Source organism: Dioscorea cayenensis, chromosome 17 (assembly GCF_009730915.1).
Source record: "Dioscorea cayenensis subsp. rotundata cultivar TDr96_F1 chromosome 17, TDr96_F1_v2_PseudoChromosome.rev07_lg8_w22 25.fasta, whole genome shotgun sequence".
Lineage (NCBI taxonomy): Eukaryota > Viridiplantae > Streptophyta > Magnoliopsida > Dioscoreales > Dioscoreaceae > Dioscorea > Dioscorea cayenensis.
This window is the reverse complement of record NC_052487.1, coordinates 6,713,967-6,733,037: the sequence shown is the minus strand read 5'-3', so window position 1 is coordinate 6,733,037 and position 19,071 is coordinate 6,713,967.

Here is a 19,071-nt window from a genome sequence, read left to right as displayed (position 1 = left end):
AACAAGGGAATTATCGTGTGAAAAATACATGGCAAAACCCAAGGGAGAACAAAATTTTTAATGGAAAGTAAATATGATAAAACCCTTGCACATGCCAGAACTAGGATTAAATTCTAAATAAATAGATAATTAAAAGTTATACCTTTCTTTTAATTACGATTCTGAACACACCCTTGTTTCCCCGAAATCGAAAGGGACTGTAAATCGCGACTCCCCTCTACTATCATGTACACACGAACGCCTTTGGGAATCAAGTAGGTATGCTAGTACCTCAAGAAATAACACTTGTTTCTTGGTTCGAATAGCAAGCACCTGAGATTCAAGAGAAAAAGGGGTTGTAGGTGCGGCGGCGGCGGGTTCCGGCTGTGGGATTTGACAGTGGCAGGCAAGGGAGAAGAGTGGGTGGCGGCTAGGGTTTCTTAAGAGACAATCTCTCAATCACTCTATCTTTTTTTCTCTCTCTTCTTTCTTAGTTCTCATATTAGGGTTAGACCATCTATTTATATTGGAAACCCAAACCCTAATTTACGAAAAAACCTTCACTCCTAATCAAATTAGGAATCTCTTTTTACTTGATTAATTAAACCATTAATTAACCAAATCGATTAGATTGGATAAACACTTAATAAGACCTAACTCGAATAAGCTATTCGTCCACCTAATTTAGGCTTTTCACCAAAACCCTAATAAGTAACAAATACTGAACCTTGATCTCAGCATTCTTAGTGTATGATCCTATAGGTCCATTTAATATCGGCAATGAGCTTAAACAATTTTAACGCTCATAAATTATAATTATTCTCTAGCAAGATAATGCGATTACCCAATATTAAATGAAGATCAATTTTGAGAATTAACGGAATCTATAGCAACCTCATACAATCCTTTGCCACTGAATATCTTAATTAGCATAAGGCATGGAGCGAGTCACCCTCATTTTAATGCTAATTAATTTCTTGATCTTTTAGTGAACTGACTAGGTCAAGTAAATGATAACTCTTATCATTTCTCTTGGGTGTTGCCACGCACTACTAAGTCTTACTAATCAAGTGGCTGGTGATATTCACTCTCCCTATAGAGAGGGACAATCCCTTCACTTCACTCATGTCTCTCAACATGAACCGTGACATGCCCAAACATACCCGTACTTGCCACTCAATTACGAATGACGTTAGGCATAAGTTAAAGCATGTAAGGATTCATCCGAGATCCATAGTGATTTCAGGTCGAAGGATTCGAGTACAAGAATTGCTTGAGAAAAACACTTATAACTTTACAACCATGTAGTGTTCTCAAGAGCAGATCGATCCAGGTACACTATTCCCTAACATGTATCTATATCCTTTGATTGATATCCCATATCCTATGACCCGTAAAACAATGCCATCTCACGAAAGACATACTAGTCTTAATTTATTTTCATTCCCATGAAATAATCGACTAGGGACATTTAGAATATTATTCTAGTTTATGCTTCAAGGTTTTACTATCCAAATCACACATTTGATAACTTGAGCAGAACCAATATTAAAGGATATTTTATCTTATTAACTATGCATAGAAATAACAATAAATAAAACGATGCCTCATAATAATTATCCAAATAATAAGAGTTCATACAATGTATTGGGGCTAGGGCTTACACTAACATATATCACTATCTTTAGTTTAAAACACCTAATTGTAGTGATCTAAATAAATTTCTTAGATTCTTTCCGGCAACGTCTAGAGCCAATGAGTTAATATTATCAGAATAGCTCGTCCTCAAGAGGATTAGGGTAAAACTTGGTGGGAAAAAAAGAAAGAAAGAAAAGTAAAGTAAAGCTAGGTTAAATCAGAAAAGTGGAATCGTGTCCTACTTTTTTCCACTTTCCCTAGTTTTAAATAACATCCATGTCAAAACTAAATCAATCACACAAATTTAGTAGAAGATTAATTATAAAATTAGATGTGCCATCAATAGTAAAACTTCTGGTGGGCCTCTTTTGCTTGGGTTGAAAACCTAGGCTCTAGTCATGAAAATTGCCTTACCCTTCTCTAGATCCTTGTCCTCAAGGATCAAAACCTGGGAATTGTTGCGCAATGAGGTGTGTGTCTTCCCAAGTGGCATCAGATTTAGGTAGAATCGACAACAAGATCTTTACTTGATCGATTACATGGTCCCTAAGCTGGGCTGGTGTAGAATTGCAAAAAGCTTTATTTGGAAGGTTTAGTTTTGTCCCATTGGTGATAAATGTAGTTTGGTAGGTCGTGCACTATGCCTTTTCTTAAGTTGGGATACATGGAACATTGAGTATATCTAATTGTGTAGAGGTAACTCAAGTTGATAAGCACTAGGCCTTATCTTCTTGACTATTTGGTATGGCCGGTAATATCTAGAAGAGAGCTTTAGATTTCTCCGTAGGGCCAGGGATGTTTACCTATAGGACTATAATTTAAGATACACCCAATTCCCTACTTCGAACGCCTTATCTGAGTGTTCTCTATCAACAAAACGCTTGGTTTTGGATTGAGGTTTCTACAGATTGTTCTTTAATCCTTGCAAGATGAGATCCCTTTCCTTCAAATAAAAGTCCATTAGATATCTGAATATATGGGGCGGCTCTCCAAACTCTATGTGTATGGGGCAGAATAACCATATAATGCTTCAGATGGAGTACACTGTAGAGCTAAGTGGTAACTGGTATTATACCAAAATTTAGCAAGGGCCAGCTACTGGTTCCGTTCCTTTGTTTTGTCATTAACCATACACCTTAAGTAGTTCTTATGGCATTGATTTACCCACTTCGTTTATCAGTCTATTTGAGGATGGTACTTGGTAGAGTAGGTTAGTGTAGTCCTCATCCTCTTGAAAAGTTCTCTTCAAAACTGGCAGGTGAAGATGGCATCTCTATCTATTATTATTGACTAAGGTATACCATGTAATCTAAGCACTTGATCCCAAAGTTGTTAGACTCGGACCGGCCCAGCCGGTCCATTAAAAAAAACCAGGACCCGACCATGAGGCAGGTCCTGGAATGCCCTTAAACTCTGGCTTCAACTGACCCTGCTAAGAACTAGATGACTTGGCCTGTTTAACTAGGAACTGATTAAATGGGCCGGTTCTAATGGGTCATTAAAAAAAAGGGAGACTGAGAGAGTGAAGGAGAGGAAGATGGAAAGCAGAAAAGGAGAAGCAACGTCAGGGAGAGACTCGAGAGAGAGGGGGTTCATTAGGTTAGATGATCTGGACATGGTGAAATGTGTGTGTGTGTGTGTGTGTGTGTGAGAGAGAGAGAGAGAGAGAGAGAGAGAGAGAGAAGTGGCGAATGAGAGCGACGGAGGAGGAGCTGTGGTGGTGGTGGTTGTACAATCTAGGGCTCGGTTTGAGAGGGAAGAATAGGAGTAGATTAGAATTAACTAATTAAGAAGTGGATGAAGATTAGGAATCAGTTTAGAGAGAGAGAGAGAGATCATGTGAGTCACAAGATGCATCGGATTTGAGATTTTTATTTATTATTTTTATTTTTTTAAATCTTTTATAGTTTTAAGAAGTTAAGAATGATGTATAAAATTTAAATTTTAAATATTACATTTAATTAATTATATTTTCCTAGTTATGAAAAATAGTGATTATATTATTTTTTATATTTATTAATAATTATAATATATTTTTAATATTTTATTATTGATCCCGGTTCAACCCTGGTTTGACTCGGTTGAACCCATTGACCCCTAACCCCTGGCCTTGGTTGGGTCAATATCCAGGCTAAGTCTGAAACCTTGTTCAATCCATAAAGGCTTTAACCACTGTGATAGCTATGAAGGAATACACCATGGGGATGAAATGTGGGTACTTAGTTAATCGGTCAACCATGATGAGGATGATATCATTCACTTCAGATGTGGGTAGTTCTTCCACAAAATCCATTGATATACAGCTCCATACTCGATCTGGCACAGGCTATTGTTGTAGCAACCCCAGTTTCACCACATGTTCCATTTTATTCCTTAGGCATACATTACACTGTTTGATGAATTCCGCCACCTGCTGTTTGAGCCCCCTCTTGCAAAATTGTTGCTTAATTCTGTTACAAGTGGCAAAGATTCCTGAGTGCCCTTCAACTGTGGTTAAATAAAATTCCTGCATAATTCCCACCCTGGAATCGCCTTGGGCGCCTTAATACAGTTTACATCTTTTTATCATCATACTTTTAACTTCTGTCCATTCACTTGGATCAGGCCCTATCTCCAATTCCTCATGTGCCTAGTGCACCACTTCATCATCCTCATAAAGACTGACTCATTCCATTGTATCTTGTAAGGTTCACGGCAGACAAGACAACAAATCCCACACCACATTATGTCTACCTTTCCTGTATTCGATAATATAATCAATACCTATAAACTTGGTTAATACCTTGTGCTGTAGCTGGTTGTGGATTTCTTTCTTCAAGATGTTATTGAGGCTTTGATGATCCGTTTTGATGATGAAATGATTACCCTATAAGTAATGCCTCCATTTATGGGCAATTATAAGAATTACCATGAGTTCCGGCAAGCCCGCATTCCTTGATCCCAAGGCCTTGTTGGGGAAGGCAATAACCTTCCCTTCTTGAGATAGAACAACCCCTATACTTGCATCACAAATGTCAGTCTTAAGACTAAAGGGTTTAGAAAAGTTAGGCAAGGCAAGGATCAGAGCCGACGTCATTGCTTGCTTAAGTTTCTCGAATGCTTCTTGTGGTGGCACACTACTAGCGAACCCATTCTTCTTAAGTTCGTCTATCAAGAGTTTGTTAATGACCCCATAGTTATGAATAAACTTCCTGTAATATCCTATTAGGTCTAAGAACCCCCTTTTTTTTTTTCAAAGTTGTAGGTCTAGGCCAACTAATCATCACCTCGACCTTACTTGGATCTATTGCCACCTTTTGCACAAAGATGATATGGCCCAAATGCTCAACCAATTTCATACCAAAGGAACATGTAGACATCTTAGCATATAATTTGTGATTCCTCAATCTTTCAAAAACACGACTCAAATGTTCCACATGGTCCACCAATGCTTGGTTATACAACAAAATATCGCCAAAGAATACTAGGACACTCTTTCTCAACTCTTTTCTAAATACATCATCATTAGATTTTTAAAAGTTGCTAGAGCATTGGTAAGGCCACAAGGCATGACACGAAATTCATATTGTCTATAATGAGTTCTAAAGGCAATCTTGAGCATGTCTTCCTCCCTGGCCCTGATTTGGTAATACCCTGACCTTAAGTCAATTTTGGAGAAGATCTAAGCTCTTCATGACTCGTCCAATAGGTCTTCTATAATACGTATCAGGTATCTATTTTTAATGGTGATGAAGTTCCATTTGCGGTAATCAATATAGAACCACCAACTGTCATCTTTCTTCTTAACTAACATTATCAAGCTTGCATAGGTGCTGGAGCTAGGTCTAATTATAGAAGCTTTGAGTAATTCCTCAATAATCTGCTCCACCACTTCCTTTTGGGCATGGGAGTACCTAAAAGGCCTTAGGTTAAAAGGGTTCACACCATCCTTAAGAAGTATAGGATGATCTTGGGATCAAAATGGGGTATTGCCTTATGTTCTTAGAACAGGTCATTGTATTTTTCAATAAAGTCCTGCAGGGTTTTGGGTAATAGCACTCCTTTAGGTTCAGCTGCCACTGGATACAATTGAGTTATCATATATACTAACTGTTGTTCTTCTATAGTAGTCTCCTCCTCCCATAACATTCCAACTTCTTAAACCCCTTTCGTAACCCCTTGTTGTTTGACACTTCGTTCTTCTCACTTGATAATCACTGCAGCTCTTTGAATTCCATGCTAACTAGCCTGATAATCTTCATCTAGTCATCTCCAAACAACATTTTGTAGAGGGCGATTTCCATTACCTTCATGTCAGATGTGAACCTGTGGCCAGATATCTCCCATTCTAATCTTGTGATGTGTACCTTGGATATCATCTTCTCCCTACTGGTTATGGTGATTGAGATGGGTTTAGAGCTAAACCCAACCTTGTGAAGCATCCTTGGGCTAACAAAGCTATGGGCATTGCCCGAATTGACCAACACAAGCTTTTGCTGCCCTTTTATGCTTCCCCATATCTAAGTTTCACAATGTTAACCTCCCCAATGGCATATAGGGATATCTGAACCCCTTATGACTTTGCTTCCCACTCTGTCTCCTTTTGAGCTATATTATCTGATGATTCTTTCTTCTCTCCTTCACTCCCACTTTCTGGTAATGATTCTTCCTTTGTCTGTGCATGGTTAACCATCATCTTTTGACATTGGTGCCCTAGTACCCATTTGTCCTCACATCTGAAGCACTTGTCCTGGTCTTACTTAGGTACCCATGATCTTTGACTGGTTGGTGTCACTTGACTTGACTCTACAAGTTTCAAATGCATTTGAGACCTAGGATTTAGTGGGTTGATGGGCCAGCTATAAGTTGCCTTTTGGTGGGTTAAGGGCTTGAGCTTCGAATTTCTTTGTTGTTCGAGTAAGAACTCTTGGATGGTCATCACTTCATAGACCTCTTTGGCCTGTTGTGTAATACCAAAAATCTTATGTCTTCAATTAACCTTGTCAAAAATTTATCTACAAAATAGGTTTTATGGTATACATGCTTCGCTGTCAACAACAGCCACCAGAGTTCTTCAGACTGGCTCCTATATAATTCTAGATCCCCCATTTGCTTCAACTTCTTAAGCTGGCAAATAATCCCCATATTGGTTTTGGGCACAAAACGCTCCAACAATTTTCTATTAAACTCAACCCAGCTTACTAACCCATATTCTACACTGATCCCTTAGCACCATACTTTTACTTTACCCACCATGTGTAGGGAGGCAATTTCCAATTTTTATCACTCCTACACCTGATAGATTTTGAAATTCTGCTCACTTTGGTGCACACAACTTCTCGGCTCACCTCCATCATATATTGGAAACTCCAGTTTTATGCTCAGGGTATAGGTTTTTGTACTAGAGCTACCTTAGTAGTGAGAGTTTTCCCATTAGCATAGTGGTTCTGGTGGGTTTGATTGCTGTAGGGAGTAGGGTTTAGATATAAAAAGGGGAACCCTTGGCAAGGGCTTATAGCCGGGATGGTGGTTGGGTTTCGAGGTATGGTAGTTTGGTTGAGCAAGGTTAGCCTTTGATGGAAATTAGAAGGTGGGAATGAGGGGTTTCATGGCACTTGTAATAAGTTTTGCGACTGGTTCGGGTTTCAAAATAAAAGAAATGTGGGGTATGCTGCATTAGCCTAAGCAAAAGATGTGCCTAGGAGAATTATAGTAAGATTATCGGGGATTTCTTTTGTGACAGGTTATTGGGGATGCCGATTTGAGCTATGAGCACCTCCTTTGTTCTTTAAACATATAAAACTCATAGTTTCTGCCAAATTTGCGTGCTCCCCTAATGGAAATGGATGCTACCCAGCTACTTGGGTGGATTGGCTCAAATTGGAGGTCAATGATAAGGGAATAGCTTAATCAAGGGCCTAAGAAGGGGTGGCCACCTTCTGAGGGTTTCATAAGCCATTTCTTGTGACACTGTTACTAAACCACTTGCTTCCCAGATATCTAACCAAAATAGCATCTAACTTCTTAGCAGTCACCATATGATCATTTAACCTCTCAAATCTTTCACTAATCCCATCAAATCTATGCTCAAATTTTGAATTTTTTGCACCAAACCCGATTTGAAGACCTAAAAGATTGTCTTGAAGGCTAGCGAATTGGCTTTCCAGGCCTTAAGATGCTTCTGTAATGGCTGGACTTGGTTCTCTAATTACTACTGGTGGGTCATCATCCTTATGCCACATGGAGGCTTATGTTACAAGATGTCAAATCCATGATAGCAACATCCGGATCTAACAAATTAATGTTATCAGGATAGCTTACCTAGAGAGGATCAGCGTAAAACTTGGTAACTTAGGTAAAAAAAAGTGAAGTAAAGTGAAGCTAGGTTAACTCATAAAAGTGGAATTGTGGCATGCTTTTTTCCTTTTCCCTAGCTTTAAACAACACCCATCTCATAACTAAAGCAATAAAACATGTACAATAAAAGATTAATGATAAAATAACAGTCACACCATTAATAGTAAAACTTCTGGTGGGCCTTATTTTACTTGGGTTGAATACATAGTGACACACCCTTTGAGTGTGTACCGCAAGTGCACGGGTTGTCGAAGTAATAATTACCCTGGTGAGTGGGTAGTCATATCCATAGGGAATAGTTATCAGAAACACTAGAATTTCTATTTAACTAGAATGACGATGATTCCAAGGTGGTGTGAATAATATCAATGTGAAAAAGAAATAAAGAAAACAAGAAAGAGAGACGCAATAAAATGAGAGGAAAGACAATTGATCAAAAGTGGGGCACCCGGACATTGCTCACCCTAGGACTATTGCTTCAAGTGCAAGACCAATCATTATGTCTCCCCACTAATGTCTAATGAGTCATGAAAATCCTTAAACACACGGTCACAAACCTAAGGTTAACCGTGACTAACCCTACACTATGCCCCGGCGGAGAAATCGCTCAATCTCAACACCTCACACTGTGCAAGGCTGCTTAAAGCTCTAGGGACTCCAAGTGATAAACCCTATTCCCTAATCTAGATCTAACCCTTTGGTCCAGGCGAAAGACCCTTAGTCTCAATTAAGCCTCAACACTAAGGATTACTGCAACGCTTCACTCTGTCGCTTGCGCAACTAAGCCCCTGCGGAGTTCCTCTCTTAGCAATTCACTCTATTGTGACCGCAAAGAACTCTTGGAATACGGAGATAGGATAAATCTCACCATAAAAGAAAGGGGATGTTCCGCTACCTCTCGACTCACCCTCTCAACCCTCTCCAATCTAGCTTTGTCTAACCCTCATGGTGTGTCACTCATCCACAAGGATTACCAAGATGGATTCTCAACCATAGTGTCACTCTAAGGGAAAATCACTTCAACAAGCATTCAAGATTGGAACTCAATTAGAACATCAATTAAAGAAAACATAATAAAAGGTCAACAAAACAAAATCATCCTAGGGTTTATAAGTCCAAGCACCCACAGGGGTTTAGCTCTCCATGGAGCAAGATACATAAGTAAAACCCCTTTGTAGTTCGTATCGATGGTCTTGTGGAGTAGCCCTTCTCCAAAGGTTCCCTCGTCAAGCCTAGGGCACACCTCACTGAATTGACGCCGATGAAAGCTCCCCTAATAACTATCTTCCAAAGGAACGCGTTGTTAAAGGCCGTAGAACCACTCCAAAAATCTTTCCAAAGCCTTTCCAAACCTAAAGATGGGAAAAAGATGGCTAAAATATCCTTCAAAACGATTGAAATCGTGACTTAAATAGGGCTGGAATCGGGCATCCACACCAGTGTGTGAAATTTTCACACGCCCGTGTGAATCTCCAGGATACTAATTTTCTACGGTCTGTGAATAGTAACTACTATAGTAATTTGCTACAGTACTTTGCTACAATAACTACTACAACACTCCTCCAAAATACTCTCGAATCCACACTTTTTATCAAGGCCACAAGAACAGGCACGCATCCATGCGGTAGATCGCGTTGCGTCTTCAATAAACATCACATTGATGAAGGTCTTGCTAGTGTTGCACAAGTCGGAACACGCGAATGTGACCACCTTTGTGCCCCTTCGAACCATGTATTTGTTTGAGCATGATGGAGGTTGGCACACAATCACGTGTCTTTGAGCACAACTTGTGCCTCCGCATTTGTTCATTCCAAGATTCTATCAACAAAGTGCATCCACTATCTACTTTTGGCTCCTTTCTTCCACTATTATCTCCATAGCCCTATATGCACAAAAGAACACAAATACACATGTATAAGCGATAAAATCTAAGAAAAGTAATGCTCAATGTAAAAAAAGAATACTTCGTATTACTAATACACCAGCACTTATCACCTAGGCTCTAGTCATGATAAAATTTTGGATATGATCCTAATTATCTAAATTAGATATGTGGATTTATATAATAATGTATAGAATTCATGGGGGTAAAATAGTTAAGTCTATGATGGACAGACTTGTAAATAGCCCTATAAATGTTTTTTATAACTAAGGTGTGATCCTTGATTGAGCATGCTAACGATTAAGATTCAAAATTAAGATTTTCTCTCAATTATAATTCCCATCTCCTTTTCAACGTGTGATCAGTTAGAAGATCTATAAGACCGTATCTCCCGCATCAATGAATTCAAATACAGGTACGCTTCTGCAATTTTTCTTGTTTCCCAAGCAATTTCAGTAAGACGAAGCCGGATTTTGTGGTGATTATTCCCTTTAAGTTCCATCAAGCAATCATCTAATTTTTTTCTATTTTACTGATGACATTTTTAAATGGATTTTGACATGTAGTCATCAATGTGTGGGATATTATGTCTTTTCAATCCATTTTTTGAAGATCTAAAATTTTTAAATTTAATTTTTAATTAACTCACTAATATTTAACAATCTATTTTTAAAACAATGTATTTTTTCTTTAAAAAAAATTAAAGTTTCTCTTCTTCTCAATAAGTAATTGAGCGATAGTATATAGGTATGTATGTCCAGTGGCTTGCCCACATTGTTAGAACAAAAAACCTTAGATTTAATTTTAATTATATATAAAGAGGTCTTTTAATTTATTTATATATTTTTTTATCTTGGTTCTTGAGTTTTTGCTGGTGACAATAAGTCCAATAATTTATAAATAAAAAACTTAACAAATATCTCATATAAACATTTATTCAAACAAATTTTACCCAAATTTGTTTTTAATTAAATAAATTAGAACCCCAAATTTAAAAAGTTAATTTTAAGCCTCTAATTTCTACCATCCTACAAACAAATTTAATTTTAAGCCCTTAAAGTCTTCCAGCCTATAAACAACCAAACACCTTTGGATGAGGGTAATGGAGCCCCAGGCATGGGAAACATTACTCCCATCAATCCAAACCCATGTTTGAGTATCTCCAACAAAGGTCAAAGTCCCAAGAAGAAAGGCACTTGATGGCCCCCAACAAGTTATTATCAATACCCTTAAAATTGGGGGCAATGCTCGGATTGTAGTGGAGATTGTCATTCTTGCCCTTGTTATTTTATCATCACTTTTCTTCACATTTGCAAAGCATCTCCCAAGAAGAAAGCCAAGCAGTCATCAACCGAGAAAAGCATATTGGAGTAGAGAACCGACAACACTGGGAGAAGCAGATCGGAGTAGAGAACTGATAACACTGGAAGAAATATATATGGTAGATCTTTTTCAGTATTTTCATTCTTCTTGATAATGTATATCATCTTACATCTTCTCCTTTCCTCCATCACTAGTTAACCTTAGAAACGGCCATTGGAGAAGCGGCGAACAAACTCCACCGAGGAAGAAGTGAATCTGGTTTAAAAGTTTTGCCATGTGCTCTTTATTTCCTTTCATCTCATCAACTGATTGCCAACCAAATAATAATATTTTCCCTTTTTTTCCTTTTCTGTTTATCTGTTGATCTTCTTCTTTTGATTATTTTCCCATGTTATTCATATTTTATATTTTGTAGATTGCAAAAAAAGAAAAAAAAACTGTCTGTTGAGTGTTTGTGCTTGGTTGTCATGTTATAAGGAAAGAAGATGATGATAATAAAAGAATGCTTGATAGTTATTTTATTTATTTATTTATTTATTTATTTTTCTGTTATCTCATGTTAAGTAAAGGAAAGGTGTGAGAATGTTCAAACTTGTGTTGTCAGAAGTTTGATTGCTTTTTTATTTTGTTAAATTTAAAATGTTTGTATTCTTTGATTCATCATAACGCCTCAGAAGTGTGTAAATGGGCAGAAATTAACTAGTGCTCTATTCAATTAAATTTATGCATAGATATATTAATTTAACAATGGTAAGTAAATGGAAAAGATTGATTATTTTGTAAATTTATCAATCGAGATATTAATTTAACAAATAAAGATCATTAGATGGAAAGTTTTTGTTGGACTTAGGAGATTAACTAGTGCTCTATTCAATTAGATTTATGCATACACACTAGCCACTTTCGAGTTTGTTGTTACAAAACCAATAACAAAGGATATATATATATATATATATTTGAAAAGTGTTGAAAACACCCATGACAATTCATCTCATAATATATATATATATATATAGGCATGAAATCCTTACTGCATAATTTACATTCAATTGGTGTGAGAAGCCTCACATTCAAAAGTTGTGAGAAGCCTAATTCCATGGATCTCATATAATCCTTTGACCAAGAATATCATCTTAATGATTTTGTTTAACACTCCAATAGTGTGGTTTAAACTAGTGTGTTCTTTTGAGTGTTATTTAACAATACTTTTCAATACTATACAATTCTCTTTCACCATCTAATTTTTCTGTTGAACTACTCTATGCCTCTACAATAATTTTGAACATAATTAACCTTTTTACCTAAATAGTTTACTAATTCATCTAGGTCTACTGAATTGAATAAGCTATAGTAAAAAAATCTACAATACTTTCATCTTCATCTACTGAATGTGCACTTTACAATTGATTTATTTTGGCACTGACCCATTAATAAAGGTTGTCATTTTTTTAAATTAATAACTAAACTAGTATGTTAAACTTGGTTTAGTTTAGCAGGATGCCATTTTCGACATATAATGGCCCTTGTCCCTCTAAAGTTGAATACTTAATCTTATTATGGTTTTTTTTAACATATGCTCGCAACTAATATGGAAAAATATGGAAGGACTCTTACTATATTACTTTACCTCCATATGTTATATTTTCCTACTAAACATTATGATTGCTATATATGTAATAAAACTGAGCAATATACGAAATAGCATGGTCCAACAAGAGATTGAGTTGACATCTATTAGGTGCCGCAAACAATATGAATACTTCTTCGTGTAGTATAGGAAACTGATGTTTAGTGTATTGATAGACTACTCATGGATCGCCATTGTTTCCATAGTTTATGCCAATTGCTAACCATCACTAGGGGTTTGCGTGGTACAAGAAATGTTTTGGTGGAGGAGATGATAACAATGTTTTTGGATATTGTGGCACACCATGCCAAGAAAAGATTAATTAAATTTTGCTTCATCCAATCTGCTGAAACAGTTAGTTGGCATTTCAGCTTGTTTTAAAGGCAATCACTCTTTCTCATAGTTTGTTATTAAAGAAACCAGAACCTGCCCCTTAAAATTCAAATAATTTTCGGTGGAAGTGGTTCAAGGTAATAATTCAAATCCATATGTTCTTCTTTTTTTAATGAAATAATCATAGCAATGGTTTGTAAGAAATAACTTTTTCTTCCAACATAGAATTGCCTTGGAGCACTAGATGGAACACACATCAAAGTAAATGTGCCTAAAGCTGATCGACCAAGATATAGAATGAGAAAATCATAAATCACCACTAATGTACTTGGTGTTTGTAGCCAAGATATGTAATTCATATATGTCTTATCTTGTTGGGAGGGCTCAGCTCATGATGGTCGACTTTTTAGAGATGCGATCACAAAGCCTAATGGATTAAAGGTTCCAAATGGTAAATAAAATGTGCTCTCATTACTTTTCCCATTTATTATTAATAACCAAATGGTCCCCTAAACCATTACCTAATGACATATATTCAATTGTATGTTAGGTTTTTACTATTTGGTTGATTCTATTTATGCAAATTGCCCTGAATTTCTTGCACCTTTTCTAGGAGAACGCTATCATTTGAGTTCTTGGGCCGATGGATGTCAGCCTCGCATGGCTCAAGAGTTTTTTAATATGAAACGTGTTACTGGGAGAACTGTAATAGAGAGAACCTTTGGTCTTATAAAAATTTGCTAGAAAATTCTTGCTAGTCCAAGCTTTTACGATATAGCAACTCAAAGGTGCATAATTAATTCATGTTGCTTACTACACAACTTCATCCGAAGAGAGATGGAACAAGACCTCGTAGAATTTGAAGTCGATAAGTTAATGTTATGGGAGAACACAGAAGATGATGCCGACAACATCACATTTATTGTTGAATCAACAGATGAATGGACCCAATTTAGGGATGACATAGCCATGGACATGTTTAATACATAGCAATCAAGTTGATTTTGATAATTAATATCTATGTACTCAAAACTAAACTTGCTATGTGGTGGTATTTCTAGTAATTGATAAGTGCTTGTGTATTAGCAATACGAAGTATTCTTTTGTTATATTGAGCATTACTTTTCTCAGATTTTATCATTCATGCATGTGTATTTATGTTCGTTTGTGCATTTAGGGTTGTGGAGACAAGTATAAAAGAAAGGAACCAAAAGTAGATCGTGGATGCATTTTGTTGATGAAATCTTAGAGTAAATAACCGTGAAGACACAAGTTGTGTTCAAAGACATGTGAGTGTGTGGCAACCTCCATTGGGCTCATGCGAATACATAAATTGGAGGGGCACAAAGATTGTCACACTCATGTGTCTCGACTTGCGTGATGCAAGCAAGATCTTCGTCAATGTGATTTTATTGAAGACACAACACGATCTACCGCATGGATGTGTGCCCGTTGATATGGCTTCGATGATAACTGTGGATCCGGGAGTATTTTGGCGAAGTACTGTAGCAAAATTACTGTAGTAGTTATTGTTCACAGCTCGTAGAAATTCAATTTCTGGACATTCACACGGGTTCCACATGCCCATGTGGATGCTTGATTCCAGCCCTATTTAAGCCGTGACTTGAGACGTTTTGAAGAATCCTTTTTCCATCTTTTCCCCAATTTTAGAGGCGTTCGCGGCTAGGGTTTGGAGAGGCTTTGGCAAGGTCCTTGGAGTGGTTCTATGGCCTTCAACACCATGTTCTTTCGAAAGATAGTTATTAGGGGAGCTTTTATCGGTATCGATTTGGCGAGGTGTGCCCTAGGCTTGATGAGGATACCTTTGGAGAAGACGAGTTTACTCCACAAGGCCTTCGATACAGACTACAAGAGGGGTTTACTTATAGATTGCATGCTTCAACATTTGATTTCATTATTGATTGTATCTTCTTCCATGGAGAGCTAAACCCCTCGTGGGTGCTTGGACTTGCTCCATGCCTTATGCTAATTAAGATATTCAGTGGCAAACAATTGTATGAGGTTGCGATACTTATTCAAATAACATGAGAACAAGAGCATGCCATTTGATAAGTGAGATGAAGTACAGATGCCATGAATAAAAATTTGTCAAATAAGTTTTTGATTAGAGGAGAATATTCATGAGCAACTAAAGAATAGAGAAAAACAAAAATACAGTACATTAGCAACAAATATAGAAGAAATCAAGGAGCCCTTTACATTCGATAGACAAAGAATGAGATGCACGATAAGGGCAAATTTGAAATTAGAGGCATGAATTGAGGTGTACCTCCAGTGATGGGGATTTTGTAGAGGAGTTTGGCGAAGTCGTTCTTAGCGATGCGGAGCTTGGCGTTTTCTTCTCGAAGGGCTTTGAGCTTGTTGGTGATGGGAAGCTCAAGGGATCGGCGATGGGAAGCCTCGATCAAGAAGAAGCCCATAAGGGATGTCATCATCTGTGCCGGCCGTGGCTTCACCGGCAACGGTGATGTTGAAGGAGGCCCCGAGGCGTAGTATTCGGGGTTGGAGCATGAGGCGGTGGTTTGATCTTAGAGTTGGGGATGAGGAAGATGATCGTTAGGGTTTGCCCGTTGTATTATTTTTGTTCATTTGTTTGCCAGGCGAGTCCCAATGGTATGTGTTTTTCTTTGTTATTTTATTTTAATTATTTTTTTATTATTATAATCAAATTACTATTTAGTCCATCTCCTTCCGAAAAACTTACCATAACTAATACTATTTCCCCCTATTTGAATTCTTTCTAAACATTTTAATGAAATGTTTACATTGTTAAAAACGGTTTGAATTCTATTTTAGTTGCACATAACAAATTAGTTGATAAATTAATCAAAATAATTTGATTGATTTAGTTAAATTTATTATTTTATATTTTTACAAAAAATATGTTCTGATTTATTAATTCAACAAATAAAATATTAATTTTATGATCCGTTTCTAATCTCTTTCTATTGGAAACGGATTAGAAATGAATATTTTCTAATATTTAATAAATTTAAATAAAATATTAATTTTTGATCCGTTTTTAGTCCCTCTGTATATTAGATTTCTATTAGAAATCGATTAGAAACGGATCTTTTCTAATATTTAATAATATTTAAATAAAATATTAATTTTCCAATCCATTTCTAGTCCCTTTCTATTAGAAACGGATTAGAAACAAATATTTTCTAACATTTAATAATACTTAAATAAAATATTAATTTTTATATCGGTTTCTAGTCCCCTTCTACTAGAAACGGATTAGAAACGGATCTTTTCTAATATTTAATAATATTTAAATAAAATATTAATTTTTAGATCCGTTTCTAGCCCCTTTCTATTAGAAATGGATTAGAAACATATATTTTCTAATATTTAATAATATTTAAATAAAATATTAATATTTAAATCCGTTTCTAGTCCCTTTCTATTAGAAACGGGTTAGAAAAGGGAATTTTTTAATATTTAATAAGATTTAAATAAAATATTAATTTTTAGATCTGTTTCTAGTCCTTTTCTATTAGAAATAGAGTAGGAACATATATTTTCTAATATTTTCTAATATTTAAATACATTTAGTGTTTAAAGGGTAACACTAAATCTCATACCTCATACCAAATATGGTTGCAAAACGCTTAGGGAATACAGAGATAGGAAGCCCTCATCGGAGGGGAAAGGGGACACCCCACTATAACGCTTAGTGTTTTGTTACAATACTTTGCTACAGTCTCTTCATAAACGTGGCTCACACACTCTTCTCTTGAGGCCACATGGTCAGGCACACGTCCACATGGTAAGTTATAAGACTTTTCATCATCGAATCATCATTGGGGGTCTCTTGCATTCTTCACAAAAGTAGGGACATGAGGGTGTGACTGCCTTTGTGCCCTTCTAACTCACAAATTAGCTTGAAATCTCTTGGAAGTTGGCACACACCTCCATGTACATGAGCTCCTCTTGTGTCTTGATCCTTATGTTACACAATAACTCCCAAAATGTGTCTTCATAACCTATCTTTGCTTCTTTCTTCCTTCAAAGCATTCACAACCTAATTGCACAAAAGAACACCAAATGCACTATATGAGACATAAACCATAGTAAAAAATGATGCTCAATGTATATAAAACATATAAAAAAATATGTTTACTCAAGCACTTATCAACAGGTCTAGTCCCTATCAACAGACTTTTGAAAAACCATCAGCAATAGAAAGAGAAGCAACAAAAGTTTTTCACGGTCTAGGCATATCCTTAATTTTAGCATATCCTTAATTTGTTAATCACTAAATTTTTTTTTTCCGAATGTATTTAATTTTCTTGATGTTGAAGTTATTCAGAGACAGTAAGATTTGGATTTATTTCAAAGATATTTTCTTTAGGTATGTAAAGCTTGTTGGTTTTGCATAATTGGTCTGATTAAATTAGAAAATGACAACTCTCTTCAGTAGCAGTTGCTTATTTATCTGTGCAATGTATTCTTGGTTGTAATGTAATGTCAGAAGTAACAAAGAGCATACTTGCAAAATCATTAACAACATCCAGATTCTTTTGATTATTCTCCAAATTGCTTCTTTTTGTTGTCACTATTGTTAATGTAAGCCCTAGCCCCAATACATTGTATGAACTCTTATTATTTGGATAATTATTATGAGGCATCATTTTATCTATTATTATTTTTGTGTATAGTTAATAAGATAAAATATCCTTGAATATTGGTAATGCTCAAGTTATCAAATGCGTAATTTGGATAATAAAACCTTGAAGCATAAACTAGAACAATATTCTAAATGTCCCTAATCGATTATTTTTATGGGAATGAAAATAAATTAAGACTAGTATGTCTTTCGTGAGATGGCCTTGTTTTACAGGTAATAGGATATGGGATATCAATCAAAGGACATAGATACATGTTAGGGAACAGTGTACCTAGATCGATCCGCTCTTGAGAACACTACATGGTTGTAAAGTCATAAGTGTTTTTCTTAAGCAATTCTTGTACTTGAATGCTTCAACCTGAAATCACTATGGATCTCGGATGAATCATTACATGCTTTAACTTACACCTAACGTCATTTATAACTGAGTGGCAAGTACGTGTATGTTTGGGCATGTTGCAGTTCATGCTGAGAGACATGAGTGAAGTGAATGGATTTTCCCTCTCTATAGAGAGAGTGAATATCACCAGATACTTGATTACTAAGACTGAGTAATGCGTGGCCACGCCTAAGGAAAATGATAAGAGTTATCATTTACTTGACCTAGTCAGTTCACTAAGAGATCAAAAAATTAATTAGCATTAAAAAAATGGTGACTCGCTCCATGCCTTATGCTAATTAAGATATTCAGTGGCAAACAATTGTATGAGGTTGCGATAGATTCCGTTAATTCTAGAAATTGACCTTCATTTAATATTGGGTAATTGTATTATCTTGCTAGAGAATAATTATGATTTACGAGTGTTTAAATTATTTAAGCTCATTGCCAATGTTAAATGGACCTACAAGATCGTATACTAAGAATGGCGGGACACCTCGCGTGAAGAATCCTTGAAAGTATAGAGGATTGATCAAATTTGCCCCGGCGTGCGCCCGTCCCGTCGTGGGACGTCACGCCGGCGCCGCCGGGGCCGTCCGGGCGACGGCGGCATCCCGCCCGGCGCCCCCGCCCCATCGTTTGGCATCACATGAAAACCCCCCGGGCCAAGTTTCACTGATTTTGGATGACCGTAGCCAATGTTCGATCGGGGGAGTATGCGTCGGTGTCGGGACGGCAGGTCGATCGACTTTGGAATCTCAAAATCCGGCCATTCTATATAGATCATCAAAAACTTGCCCCGCCGTGCCTAATGGCCCAGAAAACTTGCCCCGCCGTGCCTAATGGCCCAGAAAACTTGCCCCGCCGTGCCTAATGGCCTAGAAAACTTGCCCCGACGTGCCTTTTTGCCTAGAAAACTT